This window comes from Theobroma cacao, chromosome 7 (genome assembly GCF_053813885.1).
Source record: "Theobroma cacao isolate CCN51 chromosome 7, ASM5381388v1, whole genome shotgun sequence".
Classification (NCBI taxonomy): Eukaryota; Viridiplantae; Streptophyta; class Magnoliopsida; order Malvales; family Malvaceae; genus Theobroma; species Theobroma cacao.
The window spans coordinates 33685558-33706098 of record NC_142645.1 but is presented as its reverse complement, the minus strand read 5'-3'; the positions used below and the strand labels follow the sequence as shown (position 1 = coordinate 33706098).

Below are 20541 nucleotides of genomic sequence, written 5' to 3'. Positions count from 1 at the left end.
TTCGATCTTTGTATCTATTGATAGATCATATCTAGAATGCATATTTTAACTTTTTCAAGCCTTTAAATTCATTCGTAAGGCTTCTAATTTGCTTCATTTCAACCAAAACATCTCAAAGGTGCCACCTTTGAACCTAATTGTAGAAGAATGAACACCTCAAAATAGAAGAACAAATTCTCCAAATATAAAAAGTTATAAAATTTGTGAATAACCGATAACTCAATAGTAAAGAATAGATTCTACATATGCAACAGAATTGTGCAAGTTGGTGTGGACATACGAGAAATGATTCAAACTTCACTCCAACAAGAAGAAAATCATAGAGGCTCTAAATATCTACCTTGAGAATGTTAAAGATAGGATTTTGGAGGAATTTGAAAGAAATTGAATCATCCTTGGAGAAGAAAATATAGGTAAAACAAGAGAAAAAGCCGTGAGTAGAAAGTTCCCACCTTTGAGCAAAAAAAGAATCAAAAGATCACATTTTTAGTCTTCAGTTGATCCTTATTGAGTTTAAGCATTATTTGATTATCCATATTTTTTGTAAAAGCTCTCACCTTTTTGATCTTAAACTTCTTTATCAACTTTTCTACGTAAGTAATACATGTGTTTTTATATATATTTGATATATGTGTTGCTTACTGATTAAATTAGATAATAGTTAATTTGATTGCTTTCTTATTTATAAAAATCATACATTTCGACAATATCATAGAAGTATAGCGTGAAGTTGTTGAGCCAGTTGGAGTTTGATGCAAAGGCATGGGTCGAGGCCATTAGAAGGCCCACCACTACATAGACCCACTTATGTGTGCATCAAATACATATATTTCATTGGAGATTAAATACCTAACTAGGCTAAGTTAGATTAAATTTAGGATTGGATTTAGGTATTTTTAGTTATTTTATTAGTTTAGTTTAATTTATATTTAAATTTTTATTTAAAGTTAATAATGTTGGTTTTATGTTATTTAAATTTATTTTTATGTTTTTGTAGGAGTGCGATCGAAAATAACTTTAACTGCTGGAGAAAGGTGCATAATGGACTAGTGTTTTGTTTGCACATAATTTCATTTTTTGAGTATAACACTCGATATATAAGTCAAAATGACATGATTCTTTGACCATTAGAAAGTTAAGAGGTAGGGCTACAACTTTGATGTTTACCACTTCACCCAATTCTAATCAAAATATGGACAAAATCTTTGTTGGAGTGGAAGTACTACACTAGGAGAGTGGAAGTTAGGAGAAAACCTTTAAAAGCTGCAGCTCTAAAGAATGAGAGTTGTGGCACACAAGAAATTTTTCAAAAGTAAACATCCTACGAGATTTTGTAAGTTAGGGCTTTTAAGAGGCTTTTTAAAATAGCCTTTTCAAAGGTTTTTGGTTGAGGTAACAAGCAATTTCTCTAGAGAAAAAGAGTAAAAAATGAAACAAGAAAGCAAGAGAATTTGAGGGAGAATCAAGATCAAAATGCTTCAATTTTTAGTTTTCTTTCTCTGCTTTTGTGTTTTTCTTATTTTCTTAACTTGGATTAACGACTAATTTTTTTGGATGAAGTTGTTAGAAGATATTATGAGCTAAACTATTTTTCTAGGATTATAGTGGATTTCAACTTGTGCTTTGAATATTAGTTTCTCCGTTACTTAATATGAATGGGTATAGTTTTGCTTATTTAAGTCTGTTCTTAATGCTTTTAATTGTTTAATCAACAATTACTTGATTTGTTTTAATTGAGACTTGATAGAGAGATCTTAAATCGGACTAAGGTTTGAATAGTGTATGTTCACGTCACTTAGTTGATCTAATTCACGATTTGGGTAGACATACTCCAATTGCCATACATAGCCAAATTAGTACACTAGCTTAATGGACCTTATTTAATTGATTCCTATAGACATATAGTGACCCAATTAAGTTAGGTATTTGTGCAACCATCTCGACAAAGACTTGTATATAGCTTTGGTTTCTAGGTTAGTAAAACCCTAAAGCATAAGTAATAAGAGAAGCTAGTATCAAATAAAGTGTTGAATGAACCCATAATCCTAGGTTTTAGTCTATTGCATTTCTCAAGTGAAATTTTAGTTTCTATTAATTAATTTAGTGTTTGCATTAATTTATTTTTAATTAATTTTCTAAAACAACAAGGTTCTTGAATAAGATTAGTTTGTCATAATTTTAGTATTTAGTGAAGATTTAGGAACAAATCTTTGTGGGATACAATTATGGACTTACTGTCTATATTACTTGTTCGATATATATACTTGCGTGTGCAAAGTTGACGATAAGTTTTTGGCACCGTTGCTAGGGATTTGTGTTTCCTATTTATTTTGCTAATATTAATATTCACATATTAATCTTAATTTGAGTTTTTCTTTTTTTATTTGTCAAGGCCTTTTGGTTGAGGTATGAGTTATTACAACTATCGATGGCCATCTAATCAATCTATGCCTAGGAAGATTGCTGGTGATTATGAATTGGCTATCAGTGTTTTGATCTCATAAGTCGATGTTTTGTTTTAAAGAATTGACACTGAAGTGCTAATGTTTTTCAAAGTCTTTTTGTGACATGTGAGCTTTATGGAGTTGGGCATTCAAGTGATTATTGTCAAACCTATTATGAATCAATGCAATTTGATGCAAACTTCTATGGGCAACAAAACAATTCATACTCCAACAATTACAACTCAAGGTGAAATCACACAAAAGTTTCATGGAGTAATGATTAGGGTCTTACATATTCATCACAACTAGTTATCCATCATGATTTTCTGTCACAAGTTAGAGTTCCTATCCTTAAGAAAAAGCCAACAATGGAAGAGATGTTCATGCAATTTATGGCACAAAATAATACATACATGGCAAAGAATGTTTCCATTTGTCAAAGTCAAGTGACATCAATTAGAAATCTTGAGACACAAGTAGGCCAACTTGCAGTTCTATTAATAACAGACCTCAATGTACCTTACCATGTGACACTAAGCCTAACCCTAGAAGAGAAGAATATGATAACCATCTTGATGAGGTAAATGGTAATAATATGGTTGATAATAGAGATAAAGTAGATCAAGAGAATACTTCTAGCAACCAAGTTCAATATGAGGAAGCTAAGCAAGATGAGGAAGTATTTACACCACCATAAGTCAAGCCATATGTGCCTCTCATTCCCTTTTTAAATATAGTTGATGAGTTATCTAAAGAGGCTAGTGCTATGGAAAATCTAAAGAAACTCTTTGAAGCTTGTTTGGTTCAAGATGCATCAACAAAGGACAAGAATGAAGAACTTATAAATGTTACACATGTTTTGAAGGCTACTCCAAAAGTGCATTATCCAAGAAAAACTCAATTTAAGAAGTTGAGTAAGAGTCTGCCTATTCCACAACCTTGGGTTAAGCAAGCACCAAATCTTGAATTAAATCCATTGGAACTTCATCTTAGGAAAAGGTTACTTTCACACCTGAAGCTTTTTCCATGCAAACTAAAACCTCCTTAAAGGGTGAATGAAAACCTCAACCAAAGTTGAGCTAATGATTATAAAAAAACTCTTCTTAGGAGGCAACCCAAGCTATATCCTTTTAGATTTAATTGTTTTTTTTAAGTAGTGTTTGTTTTTCTATATAAATAAGTAGTTATAACCTCTACATAACTTGTTTTGTTAAGTATGCAGATTTGGAAAGCATGAAGATGAGAAGAAAGAAAATTAAAGATTTCAATACATTACCACCATTGATAAGGAACTTTATTTTCCTTATTCTTTTTAGCTATTCACATTGAGGGCAATGTGCAATTTTAGTTTAAGGAAGGGTTTTAGTGTGATTAGTTTTTATGATTTTTTTTGGTTATTTTATTTTCATAAAATTTTGTTTTTAGTATTTATTTTAGGAACACTTGAGATGATAATTGCCTATGCCATGATAGCATCAATCTTAGAATTATATTTTGATTATCTTGCTATTTTGATTCTTGGTTTGATATAGACATGAATTGAGCGATTGTGATATTCTTTTGTTAGTTTCATTAGAATGCAATTGCCATAAATTGCGCATTAAGAATCTTTTCACCTAAAATTACTATGTCATTGAGAGAAAGATTATGTTCATGTTAATTTTTGGTGAAGTTAAGAATTCTAGAATTTGTTTGATTCTCTCTCGAGGCGAAATTCTAGATAACACTTAGGATGGGATGTGATTTAGGCTATCTATGGACCATTTAAGCTTTTCAAGCTAACCTTGTTAAACTTTTATCCCTAGTATATCTCTTTGAGCCTAACTTTCCTTTTTTCTATTTAACCACATAATGATCAGCCTAGCCTTAATATAAAATTCCAATTTTGCAATCCTCACTCCTAAGCATGTATATTGTTTTCAGAAATATAGATTGAGTAACTGTTGAAAAAGGTAGAAAGGTGGAGTTGCTAAAAAAATTTCAAAAATTATCAAAATACACCCCACTAACAACAATAAAAATAAATAAGTTTGGGGGTGTTAAATTTTGATAAAAGAAAAGAGAAAAAAAAGAAGTGTTGAGCAAAAAGAAAAAAAATTGATGAAAATGGTGTATTTGGTGAAGGAAAATAAAGCTTTATTGGTCTTAGAATAATTATGTGCTTAGAGTAATATTGAGCCACATTATATCCTTTATCATACCTAGACCATAGCCTTACATTACAAGCTTAACAAAGACCTATTGATCTTTGAATAAGTGTTAGTCTACATTAGTGGAGAGAGATGAAAAGCTAGCCTATGGAATTCAAGCACTTAGCTAAATTTTGCATTAGCATAATCTCATTTGGAGTGTATGATATTCTTTGTAAAAAGATTATTCGCACACACATAAATATTATGAAATCCATTTGAGAATGAACTTGCACTTCAATTAAGCATGAATTTAATGATCATCTATGTTTCACCTTGAGTTAAAATTATCGGATAATTTATGAAAGAAAAATGGGGAATTCATGCTTTGGTGAATTACATCTTTAGCTAGTTGTTTTGTTTCAGTTCTTCCTTTTGCTTAGGAACAAGCAAAGATTCAGGTTTGGGGGTATTTGATGTGTGCATCAAATGCATATATTTCATGGGAGATTAAATACCTAATTAGGCTAAGTTAGATTAGATTCAGGATCAGATTTAAGTGTTTTTAGTTATTTATTGGTTTAGTTTAATTTATTTTTAAATGTTTATTTTAAGTTAATAATGTTAGTTTTTATGGTTTTTATGTTTATTTTTATGTTTTTGCAGAACTAGGATAAAAAATAACTTTAATTACTGAAGAAAGCTGCATAATAGACTAGTGCTCTGTTTGCACATGTTTTGGTTTTTTAGGCATAATTCTTGAAACATAAGTCCAAATAACTTGATTCTTGCACCATTTGAAAGCTACAAGGTAGGGTTATAACTTTTATGTTTACCACTTAGCATAGTTTTAATCAAAATATGGTTGAAATCTTTGTTGAAGTCGAAGTACTACAGTAGTAGAGCAAAAGTCAAGACAAAACCTTTGAGAGCTATGGCTCTCAAGATATGTTCCAAAAATAAACATCCTATGAGATTTTGGAAATTAAGGCTTTTGGGAGGCTTTTTAAGGTAGCTTTTTCAAAGGCTCCTAAAGGAGGCAACAAGCAATTTCTTTGGAGAAAAAGAGTAAAAAACAAAGCAAGAAAGATAGAGAACTTGAGGGCAAATCAAGATATTTTAGATTGAACTAAGGTTTGAATAGTGTATGTTCATATCACTTAGGTGATTGATTTGTGATTCTAGTAGACATACGACAATTACCATACATAGCCAAATAAGAACACTAGCTTAATGAACCTTATTTAATTGATTCGAGTAGACATATAATGACCCCATTAAGTTAGGTATTTGTGCAAGCATCTCGATGGAGACTTGTACATATCTTTGGATTCTAGGTTAGCAAAACCAGCCATGAATATAAACAATAAGAGAAGCTAGTATCAGATGAAGTGTTGGATGAACCCATAATCCTCGATTTTAGTTTATTCTTTTTCTGAAGTGAATTTTATTTTCTGTTAATTGATTTAATGTTTACATTAATTTAATTTTAATTAATTTTCTAAAACATCAAGTTACTTGAATAAGATTAGTTTGTCCTAATTTTAGTATTTAGTGAAGATTTAGGAACAACTATTTGTGGGTTACAATTCTGGACTTACTATCTATATTACTTATTCGATATGTAAACTTGCATGTGAAAAATTGACATCACCCACATATACGGATTTGGCACCAAAGTCCCCGCTTCAAGACTTCTAGCTACAAATAATAGCATCAGATGATCATTTTATTATGAACAGGACAAAATTTAATTCCCAAACAAAAAATAAAAAAACCAACTCTACAGATATTGCTGATGGAAGTGCCAATCGTTTTCATCTATTAAGGACATTATTCATTAATTATCGACCACATCACCAATGAAGTTCATACAAAATATCGATGGAATATCAACGCAATTATTACCATTATCGACAGAATTTGTTCATCGACATTCACCAATAAACCAACTGATGGGACAGCCTTCCGTCAGCATTATTACCCTTGCTAACTGAATTTGTTCATCGACATTCATTGAGAAACCTACCGATGGGATGAACTTCAGTCGATAATGTTATCAATGGAAGTTACTAACCGATTTTTAACAATACCGATGACTACCTCGCTGATGGATTTGAGTCTTTGCCATCAGAATGGCCAACAAAAATTTTGATACTTAATGTATCAATGGAATAATCCATCACCGACGAGTTTACAATTATTGACAATAGCATTTTCAATTGATTGTCGATAAATAATTCATTGACATTTGCATCGAAAATGGAAAATACTAAAGGAATCTTATTTATTGCTAATGAAAAATGTCATCGATGATACCTTATTTTTTTGTAGTGTATGCTTGATAAAATTTGAAAAATGCTTATTGATGCTTGAAAATGACTAGGAATGATAACTGATGATGAATGATACCTTGAACATGCATTAAAACTAATTTGCATATATTTCTTGAAAATATGAGTATTTGATACACATATTGAAAATCTTTTTAAATGCTCAAACTTATTTAAGTTCCATGAATACTTGAGTATTAAATGAACATGTTGAATATCTACTTAATTAATCATTTGTTCTTGACTCATGATTTTTCTCTTAATATTTGATCAATTAAGATTCTCTAACAATTTATATTGAGCTTATGAATTCTTATGGGGGAGTTATTCATTACTATTGCCCCATGACTCATTGGTATCATTAGTTATTGAGATATTCAACAAGGTTTTGTGAGAATTCTACATTTGTTGTTCTTCACTATTGGTAACATCTTTTTAAACACCAAAATTGATATTGTGCATTATATTATTCTTCACTTAAACTTGAATGTTGAAATGCATAATTGGTATCAAGCTTTAGGTATTCTTTATTGGTGTTTAACTTTAAATTTGCATCAAGCTTTAGAATTGTTTCCTTTCACTTGAGCTTTAAATTAATAATATCCTTTTTGAATGAGTTTGAGCTTTACAAAATTGATTTGCTTGATATGCTTAAAGTCCTTTCAAAATGGGAAGCCTTTACTAGAATTTTACCAATTGATAACATGAGTTTTAACATGATTCAATCCCTTAAAACTGATCTTATGCTTATTTGCTTTAAAAATGGGGAGAATTTTGCTTACTTGCCTTAAACTTCATGAATGATATGCCCACACATTGTTTACATGCACCCATATATACATATATATGTGTCACACTTGGTCATAATTGAGTGATTGATTGGCTTGTTATCTTGTGAACTTATATGTCTTAATGCTAACACTTATAAACCTTTTTGTTATAACAATATGGGGCAAAAGATTTATTAGCAAATTTGAATACTTGATGCATATGTTGAGGGGGAGAATTTAAAACAATTCAAATGAAAATTATGCTCATATTCTTGTCATATCAAAAGGGGGGAGATTTTTAGCTTTAAAATGAGAATAGTTTTGATAATGAAAAAATAATCATGATTTGCTTGAACATTACTTATTTAATCGTTGACAAATGTTTGCAATGATTTAGCTCTTACACACTTGTTCTTACATGATGACAAGCTTGTTTATCTTAATTGTCTGGATTCCATAATTCATTGAATTTTCACTTGCTTAACAAATGTCTACAAGCTTAAATGACTTAGTTGTATGAGTGTTAAGTTTGCTTGGAAGATTACTATTTATGACTCCCTTAACATTCACTTTTAAGATGTATAAGTTGCAAGATAGGTGCACAAGATGAGAAGTTCATTGATGCAAGATAGGTACACAACAACAAGATTGTCTACACACCACAAAAGTTTTCTCAAGACACGAACCTCATTTTCAACTCAACATTTGATCACAAGGAAGAAGGAAGAAAGAAATAGTTGAAGCTAAGTGCTAAAATGACAAGGAATCTTGAGCAAACATGTAATACCCCGCACCCTCGTTGGACACAAATAAGACCTTATTGATCAAACGAATGATCGTTTGATGTGAATTGGCGTGCTAAAGAGCGACAAAGGATGAAAGGAGCGTTCAAGAAAAAAATGCTTCGCGCGTGCGGAAACAATAATTAAATAATAATATTTTTGTTGGAGAGGAATTAGTAAGCTAAAGGATGATTTGGAAGTAAACCAAGATGTAATGATGTATTTTGGGACCAAAGAAGGCAAGTGGAAAATTTTGAAATAAAATAATATTTTATTTAATAAAAATAATATTAAAATATTAATACTTTATATGTTGTCAGAATTAGTCATGAAAAATGGAATATGACTAATTTAAGTGGGGGAGAAGAAGTAAAGAAGAATTTTGAAGGAAAACGATGATAATTGTGTCAGTGTGATTTTATTAAATCGAGCTAACGTGGGTAAGTAAATATTAAAATATTATGGTGACACCGCGTTGAAATGCGATCTCAATATTTTAATTATACATATATAAGAAAAGGAAGATAGAAGGAAATTTGAATTTTTACACGTGTTGGAAAAATTAATTTTAAAATATGAAAATTTGAGGGAGTTGTGTTAAATAAAATGAAGTTAAGGCATAATATGTAAATTTTATTGTTTTGAAGAAATAAAAATAAAATGGATGATAAAATAATGAAGAAAAAATGTTGAAAAGTCAATTAATATTTTTATTTGTACATGAGTGACCACATGAGTCAAGAATGGAATGAGGACAAAAAAAAAAGAAAGGAATAAAGATGGAATGGGGGGCCGGCCACAAGAATAAAAGAAAGAAAGGAAGAAAGATAAAAAAAAATAAAGCAAAGAAAAGAAAAGAAAAGAATGTAGAAATGATGGTGGGGCCGGCCATGTGAGATGAAAGAAATGAAAAAGAGAAAAAGGAGAAGAAGTCGGTTGAGAGTGGGAGAAGAAAAATAAAGGAAAGAACCAAAAGTCGAGAAAAAGAAAGGAAAGAAGAACCGTGGGAGAGGAAGGAAAAAGAGAGCTTTTGCCACAATTTTTGGAGGAAGAAGAAAGCTGAAAATTTGTGAGGTAAGAAGCTGATTGTTGTTGCACTTTGAGAGAGAAAATTCGGTGCTTTTTGGAGGGATTTTGGTGCTGAAAATTCAAGGTTTTTGCTGCTAAATTTTAAGGTTATGTTGCTGGAAATTTTTGGAGATTTTTGCTGCCATTGAATGACAATTTTGGCTGCTGAAAATTTGAGCTGGAAATCTACTGATTTTAGAGCAGAAAATGGCAACAAAAAGGGTCAGAAAACGAGGCTTTTGGTGATCGATTTTGAGAGGAAAGGAAAAGAGGAAGCCACGGTGGTGAAGAGAGTAAATGGGCATGGCCCAATAGGAAGTAAAATAAATGGGCTTAACCCAAATAGGAAAAATGGAGAAGCCCATAGAGAGGGCCCAATGGTAAGTTAATGTTATATTTTAAGGTTTATAGGTAGTTTAATATTGTGCATATTTTGGATGAAAAATATGCAAGTTGCTTAAGGAATTTTTAATTAAGTTGCTACCCATAAAAATGTGTGATTAAGTATACTGAGTTTAAATTGTTGGTAGGAAAGTTTGTCGTGGAGGTGTGCCAAACGAAGTATGTGATCGACAAATAGGAATAATTATATACTCGTACGAATCAATAGTGAAGTAATATCCCACTATTATGAGGTGAGTAGGGGTGTCAATTTTAAAAATTTTGTATATATATACATGTACGTATATTTTACGTGAAATGCAAAATTTATGGAAAGCATGCGTTGATAGAATTTTAAGGAATTATGGGTGTAAGTTATTTTTAGAAATCATTTGGAATATATATATATTATACGTAAAGTGTTTTAAACCGGGAAACAAGCTTTTGAAAAAGATTTACATCAAAGGAAGTTGTGCCTTATTGTTTGTGTGGTGTGCATTCATGAAAGTTATTACATATTCACCATGCTATTTCGATACAAAATATTATGCAAATATTTACAATGAACATTTTACGAAAAGAGAGTTTCAACGTGATGTGGGGATCGATATCTTGATAAAGATTTAAAATATCCCCTTGAATATCAAATTTGAATTCTTTTAAAAGGTGATTTCATTTTAACTAATAAATTCAAGAGTAATTGAAGACTGCTACTTGTTATGTTATAAATTGTATTTTGAATCGAATGGATTATGATAATGTGGGCATGATTGGCTGGATTGGTAAATGTGTTGAAAATGTATGAACTGTTGATTTACCTTGAGAGGCTGTAAAATAAAATAATTTCCATGTCATGCTATTACAAATTTTATTGTATGGTGGGTTTAGCTTGCTGCAGTGGGCGGGTTCTGTGGACCAGCTTTTTTGAGGGGCACGAAATCCGGGTATATTCTTACCTCGGTACGAGAGGCATGTAGGGTAACTCCTGAGGTACAACTTTAGAGTTCACTTCACGCAAAACCACCACGTGAGGGTGAACTCAACCGACACCAAGGAACGGCTATGTTTTCAAAATAAAAACATGATTTATGCGTACATGACTTTTTAACAGCCTTGGCGGACTCGATTGGGATAGCCCCAGGCCAAGGTATCCCTGACAACCAAGTATGAGAACGATTTTGGCACAAGCCAAGTTTTGAAGAAAATCATAAGCTATGTTGTTTATTTTTGAAGAAAATGTAATGGGTTTATATGAGTTGAAATAAGTTTTAATATTATGAATTATATTTCTCTGCATGGTGAAAATGAAATTAAACAGTTTTTGGCAGCTGCTTTATTTGTTTATTTGTGAAATGAATCTGTAATTCCTCGCATATAGGGCGAGTTATGATTTGTGCATGATTTTAAATATTATTTGGTTTCGCGGGAGCTCGCTAATTTTTATTGATTTGATTCGAAACTGATTATTAATATATTTTGATGCGAAAAATTTTATTACCTCGATTATTTATACTTTATAAGAAATTCTCGATTTCTATATAAGGCACCAACCCTCGTTTAAAACGAATTGCTTTTATAATCTTGCATTTTTATATTTAACTAATTTTTTGTTTGCTTGTTTTCCCATCTACGCTCTACTCGTTGAGTCAGTGATTATCATTAAGTCTATGAGACTCACACCCCTTTTTTTTCCTTTTTGCGGATAGGGATCAACCTAGCGTGTAGTCAGTGACGCGTTCGGTCCACCGTTAATAGGTAAAGGCATCTCTTAACATTTTATTCCAAGTCGCTCCGCTGTTAGAGGTCAAGTCGTAGTATTTTATTTATTAAGCTGTAAACGAATTCTAAATTTTTATATAAGCATTAATTTGGAGATTATAGATTTTAATGCATATATTTACGAATAAAAGGAAAAAGTTTGTATTGATTTTTATATTTATGGTTCAATTTAGTATATGAAAGTATCAATTTTATATGGTCATTGAATGTAGTGGATTAGCGAGCAAATTCTAGACAGACTTGTTCGAGACTTGATGGGTCTTTTTCGAAAGTCTTGGACGCCGGTAGCGACCGGAGAGAGGTTGTTTCAATAGTGGTATCAGAGCGCTAGGTTTAGTTGAGTCCTAGGATATTCTTGTGTCAAACAGCAGAGTAATGGAGTCGACGTAGAGTCTTGTTTATAGTCAGTGACTGCAACACCGATTATAGACAGGAGGCTGCGTAGACTCTTTATCTTAGAAAACCACCTTGTGTAATCATAAGTGATGATTAAATAACAAGAATTGATTGCCGATGTTCGGGTTTGAGATGCCACCTGAGACACGAACTATTGTTGGAAATATTTTAAGCAAATGCTTCTAATGAAAGGGTGATATGATGATATACTCATTCGACCAAGAGTGGAGGAAAGTGAAGTCGGACTAATAAGTCTGTAATAACTCATTCACTTGGTGGAGTTAAAACTTGAGCCATGATTGTCAATGGAAAGAAATTTGATGACTATGGACGGTATTTGAGGACGATATAAAGGAGAACCTATAATAATGATAATAAGAAGTATATTTTGACTAGAATAAATAATGATCGTTGAGATCCACTCGAGGTTTATAAATTTAAGTATTGAGGAGATGTAAACTGATGCTCACGTGCACAGAAGTTAGTGCACTATGATGATTAAGTTTGTTCTACTTATGTATATAAATGGTGCTGAACTTTCGAGACATTTTAAATGCAAATATGTGGTGTATAGCAACTTAAATGGAGTTGGTTTTGAATATAATTAAGTAACGATGAGATCCCAAGGTTTGATGGAACTATGCTGGGTTGTAGTTATCAGTGCATGAATTAGCTCAACATTGAAATTAGATATTGGCTGTAAAGCCCGACCTTATAAAATACTATTCATGACATACATGTGATGATAGCATGATTGCATGCTAGGAGAGTCCCGAAAAATTTACAAAAGTCGGTATTGTACCTAGAGGTACAACAAAGTTTATTTAATCCTCGAACTAGATCAAATAGGAATTTTAAGGTGAGATTAAGAGTTTCACAGTTCATGGATGATTGAAAATGGTAATTTGGAGTTTGAGGATCAATTTGGAGTCAAATCGGAATTTTCACTAACTAGGGGTAAAATGGTCATTTGCCACCTGGGGACAAAATGGGAATTTTAGAAAAGATTTTTTTGGTCCCATTTGACTTATTGGAGTATAATTTGACTTATTGGAGTATGATTTGAGGTTTAGAAGTGAAAAATTTTAATTTTGGTATAATTTGGAGTATAAGGGTAAAATGGTAATTTTGCCATCTCAGGGGCAAAATTGTAATTTTCCACCACCAGGATATTTTTTCCAGCACATGGTCTTCCTTTATCTTCATCTTTGACCCTCGACTAATCATGTGCTGGAGATAAAATATTTAAATTTTTAAAATTTTAAAAACGGACCAGTGACATGATGCCACGTGTCATGCCTTTATTAATTTATTATTTTCCTTTTTAAAAGGCACAAAAATCAGCTCATCTTCCACCCCATGGCCGGCCAAACCAGCAAGAAGAGAGAGAAAACAAAAACAAAACCCTAGAGAGAGAAAATCAAAGAAAAAGTGTGAATTTTCAAGGAAATTAAGTGAAAAAGGTGAGATTTTTCTATTAAGCTTGAGTTTTCTTATTCCCAAGCATTCCTCTTTATTTTCCATGATTAAATTACATGTTTTCATGATGAATTCAATTATGAAAAGATGGGTTAGGAGAGAGAAAGTTGTTGGATTTATTTGAATTTAATTTATGTTAGTGTTTTTAGTTAGTTTAGCATATTTAGAAACAAAACAACAAGAAAAGAATTTATTTTCTCCCCCAACCATTAATGGCTGAATTTACCATGTAGTGAGTGAGGATGAGTTTGATTTTATTCTCGGAGAATTGGTTAAGGAATAATGAATTATGAGCCTAGAAAAATAATGGGAATTTTCGGAGCAAAAATATGAATTTTTACCCACTAGGGGTATTTTCGTAATTTACTATCGAGACTGATAATTTGCACCACACTAAGGGACATTAAGTTAATTTGGGTGCAATTGAGGTATAGAAACTGAAAAGAATTAAATTGGAGTTTAAACAGACGCGTTAGGAATTTAATCGGGTGATAAGACGAATTAGGCAAATACTGAGTTTAGATAGTTACTAGTGCATTTTTGCATTTCATATCATGCATTGGTATTTGAAATTGGTTTAATTTTGATTTAGTACCAACTTGGTGAAATTCTCGATTTTGTACTGTGTCAAGGTGGTGAGTCCTCCGATAAAGGCAAGGAAATTGCATCCGAGGACCAGTAGACAGAGTGCTTCGAAAGTCTGCATTCTAGACATTGTGAGTAAACTTACTGTCATTTTAATTATCTAGGGTGGTTTTTAGATGCTTTCATGGATTCTATGGAAAAAGGAATTTAAAAAGGTAAATTTTCATGTTTTATGAATAAATGAGTTTCAATGAAATTAATTTATAAATTGTTTTGGAATTAATAATGATTTTGAAAAATAGAGTACACGGAGATTGTTAATTGTGACAATTTGATTGTTTAAATTGACTGGCTTATGATAAATCGAGCATGATTGGCTAGTTGGCAATTGTATTGAAATGCAAATTGTTTGGTTGCCTCGAAAAACTGCGAATTACAAAATTGCCATATCATGTTATTGAGTTTTATTATATGGTGGATTATATATTAATTAATCACTGTAGTAGGGGGTTTCTGTGGACCAACCTTTTAGAGGGGCACGGTAAACCCCATTATATTCTTACTTTGAACGGAGAGGCGCGTAGGGTATCTCCTGGGGTAAAGCTTAGGGTTCACTTCACGCCAAACCACCACGTGAAGGGGAACTTAGCCAACGCCAAGGAACGACTATGTTTTCAAAACAAAATTATGATTTATGTGAAATGTGAATTTTAATAGCCTTGGCGATCTCAGTAGGATGCCTCGGCCAAGGTGTCCCCGAGAATAGATTTATGGAACAAGCCTAGATTTTTGTGAGATTCATAAGCCTTTTTACGTATTTTGAACGAGATGTGTTTTAATTGTATAACCCAGTTTATGATGATTTACTTTATCGTCTCCATGTACTCAACTCTAGATGTTTATGATGATGTCTGTTTACTCATTGGGATTTTATAATCTCACCACTCTCCTTTCCACCCATTTCAGGTTCAGTATAAACTGTAGATAGCTGATCTCATCGAGGACTATAGTGGGATTTGCATTTTCCAAACGGTAGGTTCACAGTCCTCTTTACTTTTGTTTATTCGGGGGCACTCTTGTTATTGTAAATTAAATTAAATATTTTGGCTTACTGTATTTAAGTATGTATAAATTTATTTAGCTTTTACGCTATAAAAATTATTCACGTATAACTCTATAAATATTGTTTTATAAGAATATAGAATATTTTACTTAATATTTCTTTTATTTTCTTATTATATTCAAATAACCATAATTTCGTTTTAAATTAAGATTTTAGACTTTTAAACTCATTTTGAATATGAATTATGTGTTTTGTACTTGTATATTACGTTTTAGCCAGTTTCGAAATTTTTGAGAAAAATGACCAAAATACCCTTGTGAGACGAAAAATTAATATTTTATTTGTTTAAAGTTGGAAACAGCTTAAAATCTTTTAGAACATGATATTTGACAATGGTTGCTCATAAGGGAACAGAGAAACTGATAGTAAAGCCTTGCGGGGTTTCGGGTTGACATTCTAGGCAATAAGTGTCTACCGGGACACCGCGGCGGTTGTCATGGGCTCTAGGGGAGTACCGGGTCTTGACATTGGCGATAATGTCGAGGGACATTTAAGTAAAATCTATATTAAGTTTTATAAATATCAAAGTTGATTGTGTAGACGTTAAAGGGAAAGTAATGGTATATTGGTGTAAAGTGATAACACAAGGATGATTGAAGGTAATCCCAATAATGAAATTGGTTAATGAGAATCCCCTTATGTAGAAATTGAAATTAAAAAATGCAAGAGGTGCATATGACTCCCATGAATCTAAATCTTAAGTGAGTAATTACTATCAAAATGAATAAAGATGTATCCGATGGAAGTACAAAAGGTAAATGAGAATGACTTTTAGGAATTGTGATATTGTATATGTCACGACCTGGAACCTCCCTTGGGCCCATGACAACTGCTGCGACGTCCCGATTAATACTCATTACCCGAAATGTCAATCGGAACCCCGCAAGGCTTACGTATCAGTTTCTTGCCTTTCTTGTAAGCAATCGTTGTTAAACATTCCGTTTTAAACAATTACTAGTCGTTTCCGGCTCAAGTAAATCAAAAGACCAAAAATTATTTTATTTTATTTAAAAAAAAGATTTATAGACAAATATTACTATTCAAAATATTGATTACAATATAGCATTTTTATATAAAACAATATTTACAGAAACACGTGTAAGTAATCTTTTGTAATGTGGAAGTAAAATAAATACATACATACAATAATTTACAAAGTTATAATGTATAATAATAATTACAATGACAAGTGGCCCGTAAATACACCAAGTGTTGGTGATAGTAACCTACTGTCTGTGAGATAGAGGGGTCAACTGGAATCCTAGACAAAATCGGGTATCTACAAGCTACCACAGGCCTGAAATATTTGGAAAGGAGGTGGGTGAGATTTTGCAATCCCAATGAGTAAACGACATTATTATAAATATCTAAAGGCGAGTAAAATGGAGGCAAATTTAAACAACAAATCACAAACCATTTCATAAGGTTTTCAATTTATTTCTTAAACCATAAAATATTTATAATTTATCAAAACAGTTGTTAAGGCTTATGACTTTTATTAGAAACAGGGCTCAAGCCAAAAACTAGTCCTCGAGGATACCTTGGCTGAGGCATCTAACCGAGTCCGCCAAGGTTGTTAAGATATTTACAAGTTAAACATATGTTAGTTTTGAAAACAAGTCGTTCCTTGGCATTGGTCGAGTTACATATTCACGTGGAGGTTCGACGTGAAGTGAGCTCTAACACTACCCCGAGAGTTACCCTCCTCGCCTCTACAACTGGAGTAACTATGCAACCAGGTTTACCGTACCCCTCTAATAGGTAGTCCACGAAAACCCATCACTGCAGTGACTAAACCCACCAATTTTAATAAAATTTTGACAATATAATGTGGCTTTTATTTATTTACCCAGCCTACATAGTAAAAGACAGCTTACATAAATTCCCAATGCAATTATAAAATATAGCCACATATACTCATTTATCATAAGCCATTCATAGGAAAATATATTTTTCAAGACAATTAGCAGCCTCCAATTACTCAATTTCATGATCAAAATTTTCTTATTTCAAATAATCAACACAATATATTTATTTGTCACATTTATTTCTAAAACATCAAAAGTCCCATTTTAATCTCATTTTCGTTTCATAAAATACATGAAGAGCATTTAAAAATAAACTCTAGATAATTTACAATAATAATTGGTTTACTCATCGTCTGTACAAATTAAATGCTTTCTAGGTGCCCCGATCACTGTTCGTCAAGTACAACTTCCTTGCCTTTACCGGAAGGCTCTCCTCCTAGACTCATCGCAAAAATTACACAATTCACCACATTGATGCTAAATCATTATATAATTGACTTAAATCCTATACTAATGCCTGGTATGAAATGCAATAGCCTAAAATGGCTTAAACGCGGTATTAACCTATTTTTGGCACTTTACTCGATAAATTGCTAACGTGCTCCATTTTAGCTCTAAATTGTTCCATTTTCTCTCCAACATTTCTAACCATTAAATATCAGCCAATAACCCTATAAAATTACCAAAATCAGCTGACTTTCTCTTCGAAAAATTCGGTCAAAAATGGGACATTTACTCGGTTAATTTTCCACTTTGTTTTTCTATCACATTTAACCATTTTTCATCATTTTCTCTTCATTTCTCATAGAATAAAAATCAGTTCATCATCATTGTACGTCATTGAATATTCGGCCAAGGGTGGGTATTGTGAGAATTTCATGCTTTCTTGCCCAATTTGATTTCTATACACATTTAACTAACTAAAACTACTAATTTAACTAAGAATCAAAACATAAAAATTTTAAAATCCTTCCGCTTGAAATTCAGCCAGGCCTTGGTATCACTTTTTGATCTCTCTCCTCAAGCATGCTAAATGGTAACAAAGGCATAGGAAAGGTAGAAATCAAGCTAAAGTCTAAAAATCTTACCGTTAGACGCGTAAACGAACGAAAAATGCGAATTCCCCTTTGAATTTTCTAGTTTTCCTTTGGTTTTTCTCTTTTCTTCCTTTCCTCTCTATTTTCTCTCTTAGTTTCTCCTTATGGCCAACCAACACCTGATGTGGGGTTTAAATGGGCTGATTTTCCTTTAAAATAATATTAAATCATTAAAAAGTGCCATGTGTCACTTTCCATTGGCCCGTTTTTAAAATTTCATCCTTTAAACTTCAATTTTTCACCACTTAAAATACCATAGTTATTCATACCAAAAATAAATAAATCCTATGATTTTGACAAGTTTTGGGTGGTGAAAATTACGGTTTTACCCTAGGGTGACAAAATTATCGTTTTGCCTCTATGTTCCAAAAATTACTGAAATTGAAATTTCACTTCCTATCATTAAATTATACTCAAAAAAGTTAATATTGGTCATAAATTTCACTCCATGATCAAATTATTATCTTAGGTGCAAAATGACGATTTTACCCCTGAGCATCAAAATTTTCAAATTTTCCCCAAATGAACCCTCGAACTCCGAACAATCATTTTTAGTCATTCCTGGACTGTAAAATATTAAATTTCGTCATACGATTCCTATTTGAACTAGTTCAAGGTTCAATCAACTCAAGTGTATCGTTAGGTACAATTCCGGGTTTCATCTATTCTTAGGAGCTTTCTTAGCGTAATAACATGCTACTCAATGCATGTATGTCATGACATGTGTTTATAGGGTCGGGTTTTACAGTATAAAATCCAGTGATCTCATAAAGATGAACCTAAAGAGTCAATAAGATCATAAAGCATATGCGAATACTAGATTATGATTGGTTTAGCGATGGAAGAAATACGAATGTTGTTACAATCGCACCTAAGAAGTTTAAGGATAATTAATGTAATCATACCAAGTTAGCTCAATATGGTCCGGATTAATAACACGAACACTTTGGGGGGATTTTAAAATAATGTCCATTGGGAACTAATAAGTGGAATGTTAATAAGCATACATTGAAATGTTAAGGTTATGAAAGACTTTGGAGATCAACCTTTGATTATTTAAATTTTCAACGAGATTGTGTTAAAGGAAGTGTTTAAGGGTTTCAAAAATGTATGAAAAGGTGTGAGAATGCACTAGTTTGACTATTTATAAAAGTTCGAACTTGGATGGTTATCAATGGCTGGTGAGTAACCAAACAATGTGTAAGTAAATGAACAAAGGGAGTTACGATTGGTAGGTAAGGTGTGAAAGGGCACTAGTTTGACTATTTATAAAAGTTCGAACTTGGATGGTCATCAATGGCTGGTGAGTAACCAAACAATGTGTAAGTAAATGAACAAAGGGAGTTACGATTGGTAGGTAAGAGTGGAACTCTAATGATGAGATTGTGTTCACTGCTTTCGGCATTGAACTATAAGTTATGAACTTGTATCCACTTTGTAAACACCTTGATGATATAGTTCGAAAAATTTTTCATTATGAGAAACATTAAAGCTCAAGGAGCAAAAGGCTATGTAGTCAAGTTGGGATTCATGACTAATATGTCACATAAGTATGAAGCTGAATTGCAAACATATAAGGATGTTTGGAAATGGTGGTTTGAGGCAATGATTATCTCCCCGATATCTAGATCTGATGAAGTTGTTGTCTCGATATGCTTGTAAATACAAGACATAAATTGTGAAATATACCTTCCTCATCAGTCTCAATTTATTTAATTAATTATCAAGGTAAAGTGCCTAAAAAGGATAGGCAAAGGATAAATTGTGTTACGAATATTTAAAGAACGAGGGTGATATGGTTTGATTAAATGATATTACCCTTAGTGAAGGAATAGAAATACGTTATGGGAATTATAAAGATCCATTTAGGAAGAGAAGATGATTTGAGATTTTAAATATTCATATACTAGCAAAGGCTTTGATAATGAGATCGTGTGATTTGGCATTTAGAGTAAATTTGAGGAATTTCAAGTCAGATATGTTGTATGCGATTGATGATGAACAAATTAGCTATTGATTAAAGAGATTGACTAAAATTATAAAGATATATACAAGAATATCGTTAATTATCAAAATGTCTTGTGGTATAAGTTGAAATTATCTAACGAGCACTCGATCATGAAATTATTGGAGTTTTATTTTTGAGAATATAGTTACTAATGGTTATTACATTTGAATCATCTCTGATGTTAAATATATCTGAAATAAATAAAACATGTCTTGATCTTTACGTATTATGAAATGCTCGCATGGTAATGGTATGGAAGTGTGTAAACCGAAATAAAGATAGGTTGACAAGTTAGACCCGTAGTCAATGGTTGGATAAATGTTTGAATGTCGAAAGGTTTGATAAAGGATCAAGGTAGA

At 32.0% G+C, this 20541-nt stretch overlaps 1 long non-coding RNA gene across 1 annotated transcript; it reads left to right on the top strand.

Moving 5' to 3' along the window:
- Window positions 1-13450: 13450 nt before the first annotated feature.
- LOC148761820 (uncharacterized) lies at window positions 13451-15162 on the top strand. The gene is made up of 3 exons (XR_016027365.1): window positions 13451-13545; window positions 14194-14277; window positions 15113-15162. It is a non-coding gene; the product is annotated as an uncharacterized LOC148761820 (long non-coding RNA).
- The last annotated feature ends 5379 nt before the right edge of the window (window positions 15163-20541 follow it).